This window comes from Oratosquilla oratoria, chromosome 31 (genome assembly GCF_046742065.1).
Source record: "Oratosquilla oratoria isolate Oo_2021 chromosome 31, ASM4674206v1, whole genome shotgun sequence".
NCBI lineage: Eukaryota > Metazoa > Arthropoda > Malacostraca > Stomatopoda > Squillidae > Oratosquilla > Oratosquilla oratoria.
Window position 1 is genome coordinate 12,866,644 of NC_134807.1, and position 15,000 is coordinate 12,881,643.

Below are 15,000 nucleotides of genomic sequence, written 5' to 3' on the forward strand. Positions count from 1 at the left end.
CCATCAACATCGAGCGACTCGCGGAGGCCAACATGCAGAAATTGAAAAGTAGTACGGCCAAGGACTCGAACCAGGGCTAGCACGTGACAAGCGTTAGGGACTTAACTGATTGCGCAACTGGCTAAGTCACTAACACTTGTCACGTGCTAGCTCTGGTTCAAGTCCTCGGCCGTACCACGTTTCAATTTCTTCATGCTGGCCTCTGCGGGTTACTCGATGTTGATGGCTTACAATCAAAGTGTATTGTGGCTGATGATATATATATATATATATATATATATATATATATACTGTATACATATATATATATATATATATGTGTGTGTGTGTGTGTGTGTGTGTGTGTGTGTGTGTATTGTGGCCAAATATATTTCTCAGTTGAATGAAGTCATTTGCTTGACAGCAGCCAGACTAAAATCATTGTTGTTTGCCGAAATTCAATAAAGGTCAAAGTTACCAAGTCAAGGTTTATTAAGGTCCAACCATGTCAACTCCCACACAAGAAAGGCCTATTGTATATGTATTGTAGTAGTTGTTGTTGTTACTATTGTTATTGTTTTTGTTGTGCCCAGAAACAACTTGATTGGTTATTGTCGTTGTTCGTGTGTCGAGAAATAAGTTTGGTTGTTGTTTTTGTTTTTCTTGTGGCCTTTTTTGCACTAAATACAACTACTGTATTACAGAAGGCGTCCTGAAATATCCAAACACAACTGCTCTATTATAGAAAGTGTTGCAGAACATATTTACCCGGCTGTAATGACCTCGCCACCCGTTTTCTTTGCAGCTGGTAAAGAAAATGTCATTTTTGATATGAGGGTTGTCTCCGCTTCCATATTTGTCGAACTTATTTCGATTCTTTTACGCTTTCTTCTCCTCTTAAATTCGCCCTCCGACATCGGGTCCACAACACACAAGGGAGATTAATATATATATATATATATATATATATATATATATATATATATGTATATATGTATATATATATATTTATATATTTATATATATATATATATATATATATATATATATATATATAGTTTTTCCTCTCATTCCCGTACTCTCCATTTCCTGACCTCACCTCACTCTCTCTCTCTCTCTCTACCTCTCTCTCTCTCTCTCACACACACACACACACACACACACACACACACACACACACACACACACACACACACACACACACACACACACACACACACACACACACACACACAAATCGTCCCTACTTCCTATTCCTTGCAGTCTCCTCCATTCTGATGTTATAATGTTCTTCCTATCTCACATAGATGATGTCTATCTCTCGCCGTATGTCTATATTACAATGGATTACAAAGGAAGAATATGCCGAACTAGGTCGGGTGCAAAAAAAATGTCTGTTTCTACCTCTTTTCTTATATATATTTTCTCTCCTCCTTTTCTGGTGAATTATTTGTTAATTGTTTATGTATTTCTTTTCATGGAGGCGGTGCCTTATATTTGGTTTTTTATTTTTCCCCACTCCCCTTCCCCTCTCCCATTCCTCTCTTCTTTCCACTCCCCTTCCCACTCCCCTTTCCAATCCATTTTCCCCCTCCTCTTTCCACCTCCCCTTCCCACTCCCCTTCCCCCGCCCCTTTCCCCCTCCCCTTCCCCCTCCCCTTGCTTCTCCCCTTCCCACTCCCATTTCCAATCCCCTTTCCCCCTCCCCTTCCTCCTCCCCTTCCCACTCCCCTTCCCACTCCCCGTCCGATCCCATTTCCTCTCCCATCCCAACTCTCCTTCTCACTCCCCTTTCCACTCCCCTTTCCACTCCCCTTCCCACTCCCCTTCCCACCACCCCTTCCTTCTCCCCCTTCTTCCTCCTTGTCCTCTTCTTTCTTATCTTCCTCCTCCTCCTCCTCCTCTTCTCCCCTCAAGTGCAAGAGGAAGGGGAGGGAGAGTGGGAGGAGGAGGGCATCCATTACATTGAAACAGAATATAGATTTTTGATATTAAAAACAGAAATATAGAATTTAATGTAATAGTTCCTTGTTACGTGATTCTCAGTGTTCGGTACAGCAGTCTTATCAAGATTATGACGGTTATAAGCGTTGTAACGGTTTTAACGGTCATAACGGTTAACCAGATATTTTATTAAGTTTATAACAGTTATGAGCATTATAATTGTTGTAATTTTTTAATGGTTATAAATGTTATACCGTAATTGTTATCAACTTTCATGGCTTCACGAAAATGAATAAGATCCTTATTTCAGAAGTTCCCAATAAGGAGAACTAAATGTATTTCGAATAGAGAGAACAACGTGTATTCTCAAGAGAGAGAACTTTTTTGTATTCCCAACAGAGAGAACTATTTCGTATTCAGAATAGAAATATTCATATTCCTAATAAAGAGAAATATTTTGTATTCAGAATAAAGACAAATATTTGTGTTTCCAATTGAGAGAATTAATTGTATTCTCAGTATAGAGGACTATGTATTCCCATTGAAGAGAAATACCTGTATTCCCAATAGAGAGAACTTAGTATTCCCAATAGGAAGAACCCCGTATCCCCAATAGAGGGAACTTAATATTCCCGGTAAAGAGAACCTCGTATTCCTAATAAAGATAACTAAGTATTCCCAATAGGAAGAGCCCCGTTATCCCAATAGAAAGAAATTTGTATTCCCAATAGAGAACTCAGTATTCCCAGTAGAGAGAGCCCGGTATTCCCAATAAAGAGAATATCATGTTTCCAATAGATAGAATCCCATATTCCCAATAGAAAGAAATCTGTATTCCCAATAGAGAGAACTTAGTATTCCCAGTAAAGAGAACCCATTATTACCAATAAAGAGAATATCATATTCCTAATAGACAGAACTGTATATCCAATAGAAAGAAATCTGTATTCCCAATAGAGAGAACTCAGTATTCCCAGTAAAGAGAACCCGGTATTCCCAATAAAGATAATATATTCCCAATAGAGAGAACTGTGTATCCAATAGAAAGAAATATATATTCCTAATAGAACTCAGTATTCCCGGTAAAGAGAACCCCGTATTCCCAGTTGAAAGAACTGTATTCTCAATAGAGAGAACTTGGTATTCCCAGTAAAGGGAACCCATTATTCCCAATAAAGAAAAAAATCATATTCCCAATAGAGAGAACTGTATTTCTAATAGAAAGAAATATGTATTCCCAATAGAGAGAACTCAGTATTCCCAGTAAAGAGAACCCGGTATTCAAAATAAAGAGAATATATTCTCAATAGAAAGAAGTCAGTATTCCCGGTAAAGAGAACCCGGTATTCCCAGTAAAGAGAATATATTCCCAATAGAGAGAACTGTGTTTCCAATAGAAAGAACTGGTTGTAGCCCAGCTGGTTGTGGGGCCAGTGACCTTTTGATTTGCAAACAAGTGTCCTCTTAAAATGGCGCTAATTAGTATTTCACGTTCCTCGGTATTTTCATTTAGGTTTATTTAATTAGTATTTATTTATCTATTTTATTTTTTATTTTATTTATTTATTTATTTATTTATTTGTTTGTTTGGTTTTCCCCTTTTTGAGTTAGGTTTCTTTAGTTTCTTTTTAGCTTTTTTTTTTATTCTATTTTATTTGTTTATGCATTTATGCTTTGTTTTTAATTTATTTATTTATTTACCTATTTTTAGCTTTGTTTTTATTTAATTTATTTTATTTATGTATTTTTATTTAGGGTCGACCAAGAAGTGAATGAAAGCTTTTGGCGTCAATGGTGTTCAGTGACCAGTGCCTGTGTCTGGCGCCAATGGGCTGGTATTGATGACTCCCTGGCGAGACACCTGTGCAATTGGCTCTTTCAGTCAAATTGGCCCAATTCGTGCCCACTCGAGCGTGTCTTTGTATCCCACTCCCACTACTCTTCACCAGCGATTCTGTCCTAAGGTGTAGGAGAGTAGCGAGGCTGGAGGATAGGAAAATACATACCGTAAATAAATGAATAATAATAATAATAATGATAATAAATGATAATAATAATAATGATTAATAATAATTTATAATGATAATAGTAATAGTAATAATAATATAATAATAATAATTAATGATTTATAATAATATAATAATTATATAATAAAAATAATAATAATAATGATAATATAATAATGATATACATACATATACCATCCTATCTAATTCTATCCTAAGGTGTAGGACAGTAGTGAGGCTGAAAAAAAAATTATAATGATAATGATAATAATAAATAAATGAATGGATTGATAAGATAGAAAACCTTTTCAGAGGAGATTAAGCGTCATTAAAATTCTGCGTGACTCTGTGGTCCGTAAATAAGTAAAAATGAATAAAAATAAATAAAATCGAAAGTGGACACAGATGGGGAAATGCACTTAATCCACCTCCACTCCCGGATGAATAGGATCATTTGCCGACATCTAGAAAGTGCTCAACAGCTGCTGAAATTATGCTAGATTAGCAAAAAAAAAAAAAAAAAATGTTCTTTAGATACGTTTAGGTTCGGTTATATTCTTTAATATAGTATTATCTATAGTAGAAACATGCTAAATTTATCATATATATGCTGAATATAGCATAATTATGCTAAATTTAGCATAATTATGCTAAAATCTGATCACCCTGCTCACATCATGACCGAGGTTGGTTTGTTTATTTATTTATTATCTATTGATATAGTATTTTATGGGGGAAATATGCTAAACTTAGCATAACTACGCTAGATTGAGCATAATTATACTAAATCTGATCATCCTTGGCACACCTGGACCGTGGTGAAGCCTTCAGTCCCCAGGGACCTCCAACACTGGGCTATTTTTTCCTCCAACCTCCAATTAATCGGCGATACCGCCAACCTCCGACACTTTTTCCGCCGCAAAATGACTACGGCAAACTACTTTGTTTTCACATCAGTTTACAAAGAATCTTATTTGATATGCTGGAGGAAAACTATTTTCCTCCAGCATATCCAGCTGTGGGCTGAAAATTTGCTCCAACAGTCGGAGGAAAATTTGCCTAGTGTGATGACGCATAAAACCCTCTTACGGCAGTCAGAAAAAATACATAAATACTCCCATAGAACATAAGAATGAAGGAGACCTCAGGAGACCATAAGGCCTACACAAGGAAGTTCTTCAACAGTCGGAGGAAAATTTGCCCAATGTGATAACGCATAAAACCCTCTTACGGCAGTCAGAAAAAATACATAAATACTCCCATAGAACGTAAGAATGAAGGAGACATCAAGAGACCATAAGGCCTACACTAGGAAGTTCTTCAACAGTCGGAGGAACCCTCTTACGGCAGTCAGAAAAAATACATAAATACTCCCATAGAACGTAAGAATGAAGGAGACATCAAGAGACCATAAGGCCTACACTAGGAAGTTCCTTGTCCCTTACCATAGTCATCCCCATCCATAAATTTATCTAACCTTTTCTTAAAACAACCAATAGTTTCAGCGCTCACTACATAAGACCATAAGAATGAAGGAGACTCCAAGAGACCATAAGGCCTACACTAGGCAGTTCCATGTTCCATACCACCTGTCATCCCTATCCATAAGTTTATCTAACCTCAACAACCGATAGTTTCTCTGCTGGTAAACCAGTTCTAGTAGTTAGGAGCAGGGTAACCAGATTTACCATAAATATGCTAGATTTAGCATAAATATGTTAGATTTAGCATAATTATGCCAGATTTAGAATGTTTTCTCATAAAACTGCTTTATTGAAACGTATTAAGAAGAAAAGATTTAGCATTATTCAATCAATCAATCAACCTCAGCTATCCTGAGTCCACTGCTGAACCTCTGCCACGTCACTTCTACAAACTTCTCTATCTCGTCTCTCCACCCTTTGTCTGGTCTCCCTCTTCCACGCTTCCCAGCTCGCGGCGTCCACTCAGTAACACACTTGCTCCATCGCTCATCAGTCGTTCGCTCTAACTTACCTGCCCAATTCCACTTCCTCTCTTTTACCGTCTCCACAATATCTTTTACTCTAGCTTGCTCTCTCGCCCAACTTGCTCTTTTTCGCTCCTTAATCTAGCATAATTTCAGCTGCTCTCTAGCATATGGTCACTCTAATGCTTAAATGTCACACAAACAATCAAATATATATTTTTTCTTCTTAACCAAGATTAGCTTGTCCTTCGTGTAACTATTTCTATTTGTATTCATTTTTTTTATTTTCATTATTATTATACTTATTGTATTTTATTTTGTTTTTATTATTATTATATTTATTGTATTCTATTCTGTTTATTAATTTATTTGTTTGATTATCTATGTTGTCTAATTGATTCGCCCACTCATCTATTCATTTATATTCACCTTGTTTATAGAATTTATTAATTTCATTATTTGTTTATTCACTCTTTTATAAAGAACAATTTCCCATTTCAGTATCTCATTTATTTCTTTACCTTATTTTATCTATTTTTGTTCTCAAGACAATTTTTCTTTTTGCAGATGACATCTTGCATCACTCCAGTCGACAAAATCCCAAAAGGTTAGTCTTGGGATATTTTTTTGTTATTATTTATTACTATTATTATTTTTACGTTCTCTCTCTCTCCTCTCCCTCCCTCTCTCCCTCTCCCCTCTCTCTCTCTCCTCTCTCTCTCTCCCTCTCTCTCTCCCTCTCCTTTCCTCTCCCCCCTCTCTCTCTCTCTCTCTCTCTTCCTCTCCCCCTCTCTCTCTCTCTCTCTCTCTTCCTCCCCCTCTCTTCCTCCCCTCCCCCTTTCTCTCTCCCCTCCCCCTTCTCTCTCTCTCCCCCTCTCTCTCTCCTTATCTCTATCTCTCCCTATCCTCTCTCTCTCTCTCTCTCTCTCTCTCTCTCTCTCTCTCTCTCTCTCTCTCTCAACCTTGAACGCATGGATGCTCACGGTCATGTACACGCGCCTACACGCGTTTTATGTCATCGTCATTTATCAATAACTCATGTTTGTGCGTACATGCATGACTGTGTAGATGTGGCTATGGATGAATATGCTACAGGCGTGTGTGTTTATATAAACGTGTATGTATGTGTGTATAATGTGTTTATGCATACTTACATGTATATATATATATATATATATATATATATATGCGTATGTATGTATATGTTTATGTATACGTATATGCATGTATGCATAATGTGTGTATGTATATGTACATGTATGAATATGCGTATGTATGTATATGTATATGTTCACGTATATGTATGTATAATGTGTTGATATATACGTACTCGTATGTGTATGTATGTATAATGTGATCATGTATGCGTAGATATATGTATATGCGTATGTATATACGTGTTCACGTGCATGTATATGTATGTATGATGTGTTTATGTATACATGTGTATGTATATGTGCGTGTATGTATTAGTGTCTGCGCATATATATATATATATATATATATATCTATATATATATATATAATGTGTGTGTGTGTGTGTGTCTATGTATGTATATGATCTTGACCACTATATGGGAAGTGAATATTCTATTTCTATATAGGGTTAGCGTACAACAAAGCTCATCTATATATTCATAGCTCGCGATTGCCACAGCGCTAAGGAAAAAATAAAAGAAAAAAATGCTGACTATGGAGAAGTGACAGAAATGTCATTTGGTATGGTAAACTTCGTTATTGTTTACAAATCTGATAACATCGCTTGTCTCTTGTTTTTATCTTGAAGGAGAGAATCCGACGTTTATTGTCATTGTTCTGGTCTAATATTAGCTTCTCAGAACGAGTCCAACTAAGCCTAAAATTGTGAAAAAAGGAACAAAGAAAAATAAAAATAACTCGAACTTATGTCCTTCGAAAAGGAGGGTGATGATTTACGTAATGGATCGATCGCCTGGGTTGCAGAATGCACGATGAAGGCGGTAGGTGCATTACACGAAGATTTAAAAAAAAAAAGACGAAGAAAAAAATTGGTTTTGTCAGCGAACGCGGTTCAAGCGACATGACGTCATCGTCTCGGGGATGACGTCATCGTGGTTAGGGAAGTTGGGGTTGGGTGGATTGTCATTTCAGGGTCATGGACAGTCTCTCTCTCTCTCTCTCTCTCTCTCTCTCTCTCTCTCTCTCTCTCTCTCTCTCTCTCTCTCTCTCTCTCTCTCTCTCTTTCTCTCATTCTCTCTTTGTCGTTGGGTGACGCGTTGGTCTGTTGTGCGTGTATGTTCCAGCGTTTCAGGTAATACATTGACTTGGTGTATGGAAAGGGTGGATTTATCTATTTTTTCTTTTTATTCTATTCTATTTTATTTTATACCATTATCATTATCATTATTGTTATTATCCTTATTTTATTATTATTATCATTATTATTATTTTATTTATCTATTGTTTTGTTTTTTTTCAATTGGGGACACTTCAACCATCACGCTACCTTATAAGAATGAAGAAGAATGAAGGAGGCTCCAAGAGACCATAAGGCCTACACTAGGAAGTTCCATGTCCATTACCACCTGGTATCCCCATCATGGGGGTTTATGTCCCGGGGGATTATGTTTATTTTTTATTTTATTTTTTTTTTTTTATCTATTTTTTTGCTCCCAGTGATACATATCAAGTACTCAAAAATAATGATGATATTTTTTTTTATCTATAGAATTTTTTATTTCTTACATTTCTTCGTTATTTTGTGTTTTTTTTCTTATTCTTCTTGTTATTTTCTGTTCTGTTTATTCATTGTCATTTTCTTCTTTTGTTTTATTTTTTCTTGTTTTTCTTGTTCTTTTTCTTTCTCTTCTTTTTCTTCTTTTTGTTCTCCATTTTTTCATCTGCTTTTTCTTATTCTTCATTTTCTTTTTCGTCTTCTTAATTTTCTTCTTCATCTTCTTCTTACTCTTCTCGTATTCCTCCCCGTCTTCCTCCTCCTCCTCCTCCTCTTCTTTCTCTTCCTCCATCTCCGTACAACCTTTTCCTATTCCGTATCCATCTCCTCCCTCTCCTCCTTGTCCTCCTCCTCCTTCCTCCTCCTCTTCCTCCTCCTCCTCCTCCTCCTCTTACTCCATCTCTTCATAATCATCGTCATCGTCATCATCATCATCGTTATGACTGTGTTCAGTGATGAAGATATTCCCACGAGGAACTGCGAAACATAAGTCTTTTCTCCTCCTCCTCCTCTTCCTCCTCCTCCTCCTTCCTCTCCTCCTCTTCCTCCTCCTCCTCCTTCCTCTCCTCCTTCCTCCTGTTCCTTCTCGTCCTGTCGCACTTCCTCCTCCTCCTTCCTCTTCCTCCTCTTCCTTCCTCTTCATCCTCGTCCTATTCCACTTCCTCCTGTTCCTCCTTGTCCTCTTCCATTTCCTCCTCTTCCATCCTCTTCCTCCTCTTCCATCCTCTTCCTCCTCTTCCATCCTCTTCCTCCTCCTCTTCCTCCTCTTCCTCTTCCTCCACCTCCTTTAGCCCTCCTCCCTCTCCTCCCTCCTTCTGTCCTTCCTCTTCGTCCCCCTCTTCCTCCTCCTCTTCCTCTTTTCTCCTCCACCTCCTTCCTCTTTCTCCTCCTCCTCTTCCTCCTCTTCCACCTCCTCGTCCTCCTCCTCCTCCACAATCTCTTCCTTCTCCTCCTCCTCTTCCTCTTTTCGTTCCTTCCCTCTCTCTCGAAATCGTTATGATCTTTATTCGTGATGGACAAGTGCTGCAAAGAAGGTTGAAGAAGAACACGCATGAAGAACATCTGTTCTTGGGGGAAAATGATAACTTAGGAAGGAAGAACAGAAAGTTGTGTGTAAGTGTACAGGTGTACATGCTTATGATCATGTGTATTTCTGTGCCTGTGTATGTTTATGTGCGTTTATGTGTATGATAACATGGAGGTGGGAGTGTCTGTGTGTGTGTGTGTGTACGTGCGTATTTTTGTGTGCGTGTGTTTTTGTGTAGGTGTCTGTGTACGTGTGTGTGTGTGCGTGCGTGCGTGCGTGTCTTGATGTCTGTGTGCGTGCGTGTGGGTGTGTTTTTTGTGGGTGTCTGTGTACATGTGTGCGTCAGTGTGCGTGTGTACATGTGTGTGCGTATGTTATGTGTGTGTGTGTGTTGTGTGTGTGTGTATGTTTGTGTTTCATTGAGGAGGAGAACATAGAAAACTAGAAAAAGGAGGCGAAGAGATAGAGAAGGAGGAGGAGGAGGAGGAGGGGTAGGCGAAGAAAACCAGAAAGAGGAGACGAAGAGGAGGAGGAGGAGGAGGAAGAGAGGGAGAGGTGTCTGAGGGGTGGGGTCGCTGTGTTGCATGGCTTGCAGAACTCTCCGCCGCCGAGCTAAAGAAAGTTCTGCTGAAGAATTACCCTCGTTTTTTTTTTTTTTTTTTTTTTTTTTTTTTTTTTTGAGGTGTCTGGGGTCTGGCTGAGCTTATGAAAATTTATTTATTTATTTATTTATTCATTTATTTAGTCTACTCGCTGTACTCTCTCTCGCTGTCCCTCTCTTTTTCTTACCTGTTAGTTATTATTATTATCATTATTATTATTATTATTATTATTATTATTATTTTCTTTTGTAACCTCAATTTTTTTCCTTTCCCAAATTCCTCAGCAAACTTCCTGTGGTTTTAGATGTAAGAAAATATAGTACAAAATAAAAAAAAATTAAATTGATAAAGAAAACAAAGAAAAACGAAGTAAACACAAATAATCAGATAAATGAGTAGATAAATACATAAATGAATAGATGAAACAAATAGGTAAATATAAAATAAACAGATGAATAAAATGAACAAATAAACAATTAAGTTCATATACAGCTGAACAGATGAATAAATAAAAGATAAATAAAACACGTAGGCAAATGAAAAAATGAATTAATATTTAATTCAATAAATGAATGAATAAATAAGTAAAAAATAGATAACTGAAAGGCGTAGACTCATAATTAAGAATAACGTCTAATGAATGATTTCAAAGTAATTTATAATTTTATTTTTCATCCGTCTATTTTTTATTAATTTATTTATTTATTTATTTATTTATCATTACCATTCTTTCAAGGAACTTTTAGTATGAAATGACCAGATATTAGAATTTCCAAAATTTCCCGAAGAACTCAGAGTTCTTCGGGAAATTTTGGAAATTCTAATATTTGGTCATTTCATCCTAAGAGTTCCTTGAAAGAATGGTAATAGTAAATTAATCAATTAATCAGTTGATAAATAGATAAGTAAGTTACTTGACAGATGAATAAATAGATAAATTGACAAATTACTAAATATAAAAATGAATGAATGTAAATAAGCAAATGAAAGTAGAATGAATAAAAGAATAGAAATAGAACAAATACAAATTAATAAATAGAAATTAGATAGATTATTAAAAAAAAGAATAACCGCCGAATTTGCATGTTATAATGTCATTGAAAAAAGATAATAATAACGCTAATAACAATAATAACAATAATTATGATATATGTATATATATATATATATAAAGAAAATAAATTAATCAATAAACAAATAGAAAATAAGATTAATGATAATGATAATAATAATGATGGTAATGATAACAACAACAACAACAACGTTACTAGATGATTGTTACATTGCCTGCTTTGACTTTCTTAGAAAGGGACTTTGCTACATTTTTTTTCTTATTTTCAAACTTTCATTCTATAAATGCTTTCTCACATAAGAGAAGATCCACTGCAGGACCATCTGACTATCCCTCTATTTAACGACACAGCCCTTGTACTTCCGGGAAGGTAACGTGTTTCCGAAAATGCAATTATCGTCCTTATTCGAATAGTAATTAAGGCTCAAAATAGAATGTCTAGATTAGACAGATATTAAGCTTCTCACACGCACCTACATACACACACACAGACATACACACACACACACACATGCACACACACACACATACACACACACATGCACACACACACACAGACACACACATACACACACACATGCACATACACATGCACACACACACACACACACACACACACACACATACAAACACACACACACACACACATACACACACATACTTACATACACATACGTATACACACACACACACACACACACACACACACACACACACACACACACACACATACGCGTACACACACATGCACAAACACACATACACACACACACGCGCGCGCACACACACACACACACACACACACACACACACACACACACATACGCACACACATACGCACACACACACAAGGAACTTCCTACAGCAACAGACATCCTCTACAGGAGAACCTGACATCGAGCCCCGTTCTCCGCGGAGCGGTCCTCAGCGGTCGTTTTGCTTTCGGAGTTGGGAAAAAAAAGAGGAAAGAAAGCGGGCGGGCGTCAAGGTGACTCTAATTTGCTGGAAAGTACCGAAGAGGAGGAGGAGGAGGAGGAGGTGGTGAAGGAGGAGTAGGAGGTGAAGGAGGAAGAGGTGGTGAAGGAGGAGGAGGAGGTGAAGGAGGAGATGGTGAAGGAGGAGGAGGTGAAGGAGGAGGAGGAGGTGAAGGAGGAGGTGGTGAAGGAGGAGGAGGAGGTGAAGGAGGAGGGGGAGGAGGAAAAGGTTAAGATGTCGAAATTCCAAGTAATAAGGAAGAAGAGGAGGAGGAGAATAGCAAGAGGAGAAGAAGGTGGAGGAAGAGGGGTGGAGGTGGAGAAGGAGGGGAGGAGGTGTAGCAAGAGAAAGAACAAGAGGAAGAGGATGAAGAAGAAAAATAGGAGGATTAGGTCTAGGAGGAGGATGAAGAGGAATATAAATTCGAGAAGAAGAATAGAAAGAGGAGAAGAAAAGGAGGAGGAAGAGAAATAGAAAGAGGAGGGTAAGGTGGAAGTTAAAGAGGAGAAAGAGGCGACGAAGATAAAGAGGAGGAGAAGTAGGAAAAAGAGGAGGAGGTACTGTGGAGGAAATTTATGTTCCATGCGTGGAGGAGGAGGAGGGGAAAGAGGATTGAGAGTCCGAGGAAGAGGAGGAAGAGGGTTAGGAAGAAGAGGAAGAGTAGGAGGATGAAGGGGAAGGGGGAGAATGATGAGGAAGAGGAGGAGGAGAAAAAGTATAAAGAGGAAGAGGAACAGGGGGAGAAATAGAAGGAAGAGAAAAACGAGGAAGAGGAGGAGCAGAAATATTATAAAGAGGAAGAGGAGGAGAAAGAGAAAGACGAGGAAGAGAAGGAAGAGAAAGGCTAGGAAGAGGAAGAGGAGGAGAAAGAGAAGGAAAAGAAAGACGAAGAAGAGGAGGAGGAGGAAGAATGTAAAGAGGAGGAGGGGGAGAAAGAAGATGAAGAGAAGGAGGAGGAGAAGAAAGAGAAGGAAGAGGAAGAGGAGGAAGGAAAGAGAATGAAAGGGAGGAGGAGGAGAAAGAGAGAAAATGATAAAGATGAAAAGGAATAGGAGGAGGAATAGGAAGCGGAGATCCAGAGGAGAAATAGTAGTAGGAAAGAGGAGGAGGACATAGGAGTAGAAGGAGGGGGACAAAGGAGAGGGAGGAGGGGGAAGACATAGGAGAGGAGGACATAGGAAGACTAGAAGGGCACTGGAGAAGGAGGAGGCGGAGGAGAACATCATAAGAAAAGGAGGAGGACATAGGAAAGGGAGGAGGAGGAGGGCATAGGAAGAGTAGAAAAACAATAGGAACAAGGAGGAGGAGAGGGAGGAGGAGGAGGAGAAGGACATAGGAAAGGGAGGAGGAGGAGGAGAGGAAAGGAAAACTGAAATGAAGAAAGAGAACTAGAAAGAAAACGGAAGATGAAATAATGGAGATGATAAAAAAAGAAAACGCCGGGAGGGAAGAAAGTAAAGAAAACGGAATGAAACGAAAACGGAAATGATGAGAAAGTGGGAAGTGGCCAGTGATTGCTCAGACTGTAAGTAAAGGAAACGAAGTGAAACAAGATGAGGAGAAAAGGGAGGAGGAGGAGGAATGAAAAAGAGGGAGAAGGAGGGATAGGAAGTGAGGTGGAGGAGGATAGATAGGAGGAGGAGGAGGAGGGGCGATAAGAAGGAGGAGGAGGAGGAGGGGCGATAAGAAGGAGGAGGAGGAGGAGGAGGGGCGATAAGAAGGAGGAGGAGGAGGAGGGGCGATAAGGAGGAGGAGGAGGTTGAGAAGAAGAAGCAGAGAGAGGAAGGAGGGGAGGAAGAGGAGGACAAAGGGGATGTTGAGAAGGAGGAGGAGGTGGGTGATGAGAAGAAGAAGCAGAGAGAGAAAGGGGAAGGGGAGGAGGAGGAAGAGAAGGAGAAGAAGCAGAGGGAAGAAGGGGAGAGGGAGGAGGAGAAAGGGAGGGAGAGGAGGAGGAGGGGGGTGTTGAGAAGGAGAAGAAACAGAGGGAAGAATAGGAGAGGGAGGAGGAGGAGGAGGAGGAAGGGGATGTTGAGAAGGAGAAGAAGCAGAGGGAAGAAGGGGAGAGGGAGGAGGAGGAGAAGCAGAGAGAAGAAAGGGAGGAGGATGAGAGAAATGTAGAGAAAGAGAAGAAGCAGAGGGAGGAATAGGAGGGGAGGAGGAGGAAGAGAATGATTAGAAACAGAAGCAGAGGGAGGAAGGGGAGGAGGAGGATTTTGAGAAGGAGAAGCAGAGGGAAGAGGGAGGAGGAGGAGAAGGAGGAGGAGGAAACAAGGCTACGTGTGTGTGTATGCGAGGATGTGTACTTCTGTGTATATGTGTGTGCATGGGTGCTTGTATGTATATATGTGTGTACGTGTATAAATGTGTGTACATATGTGTGTTTGTGTGTGCTTGTATGTGTACATGTGTACGTGTGTGTGAATGTGTAAACAAGTATGTGTACTTCTGTGTACATACGTGTGTACGTGGGTGCTTGCATGCGTATATGTGTACATACAAACGTGTGTGTATGTATACGTATGTGCGTGTCTGCAGGTGTGTGTGTTCATATATATGTGTGTACGTGTGTTTATATATACATTGTACGTACATTTATGTGTATGTGTGTACGTATTTGTGTACGTGTGTGTGAAAGTATACTATACGTGAGAGACTCTTTATACATTTTGTTCTGTCTAAAAATGTCTTATGTACATCTGACAGTGACCCTGTTGGGTCAAAAATCGTCTGCTCT

At 38.9% G+C, this 15,000-nt stretch overlaps 1 long non-coding RNA gene across 1 annotated transcript in view; it reads left to right on the top strand.

Annotated features, from left to right (window-relative positions):
• The window catches only part of LOC143041448 (uncharacterized), a 196,702-nt gene that overhangs the window by 127,624 nt on the left and 54,078 nt on the right, over positions 1–15,000 (top strand). The window contains exon 2 of the long non-coding RNA XR_012967805.1: positions 6,445–6,484. This is a non-coding gene — a long non-coding RNA (uncharacterized LOC143041448). The remainder of the gene's footprint in view (positions 1–6,444; positions 6,485–15,000) is intronic.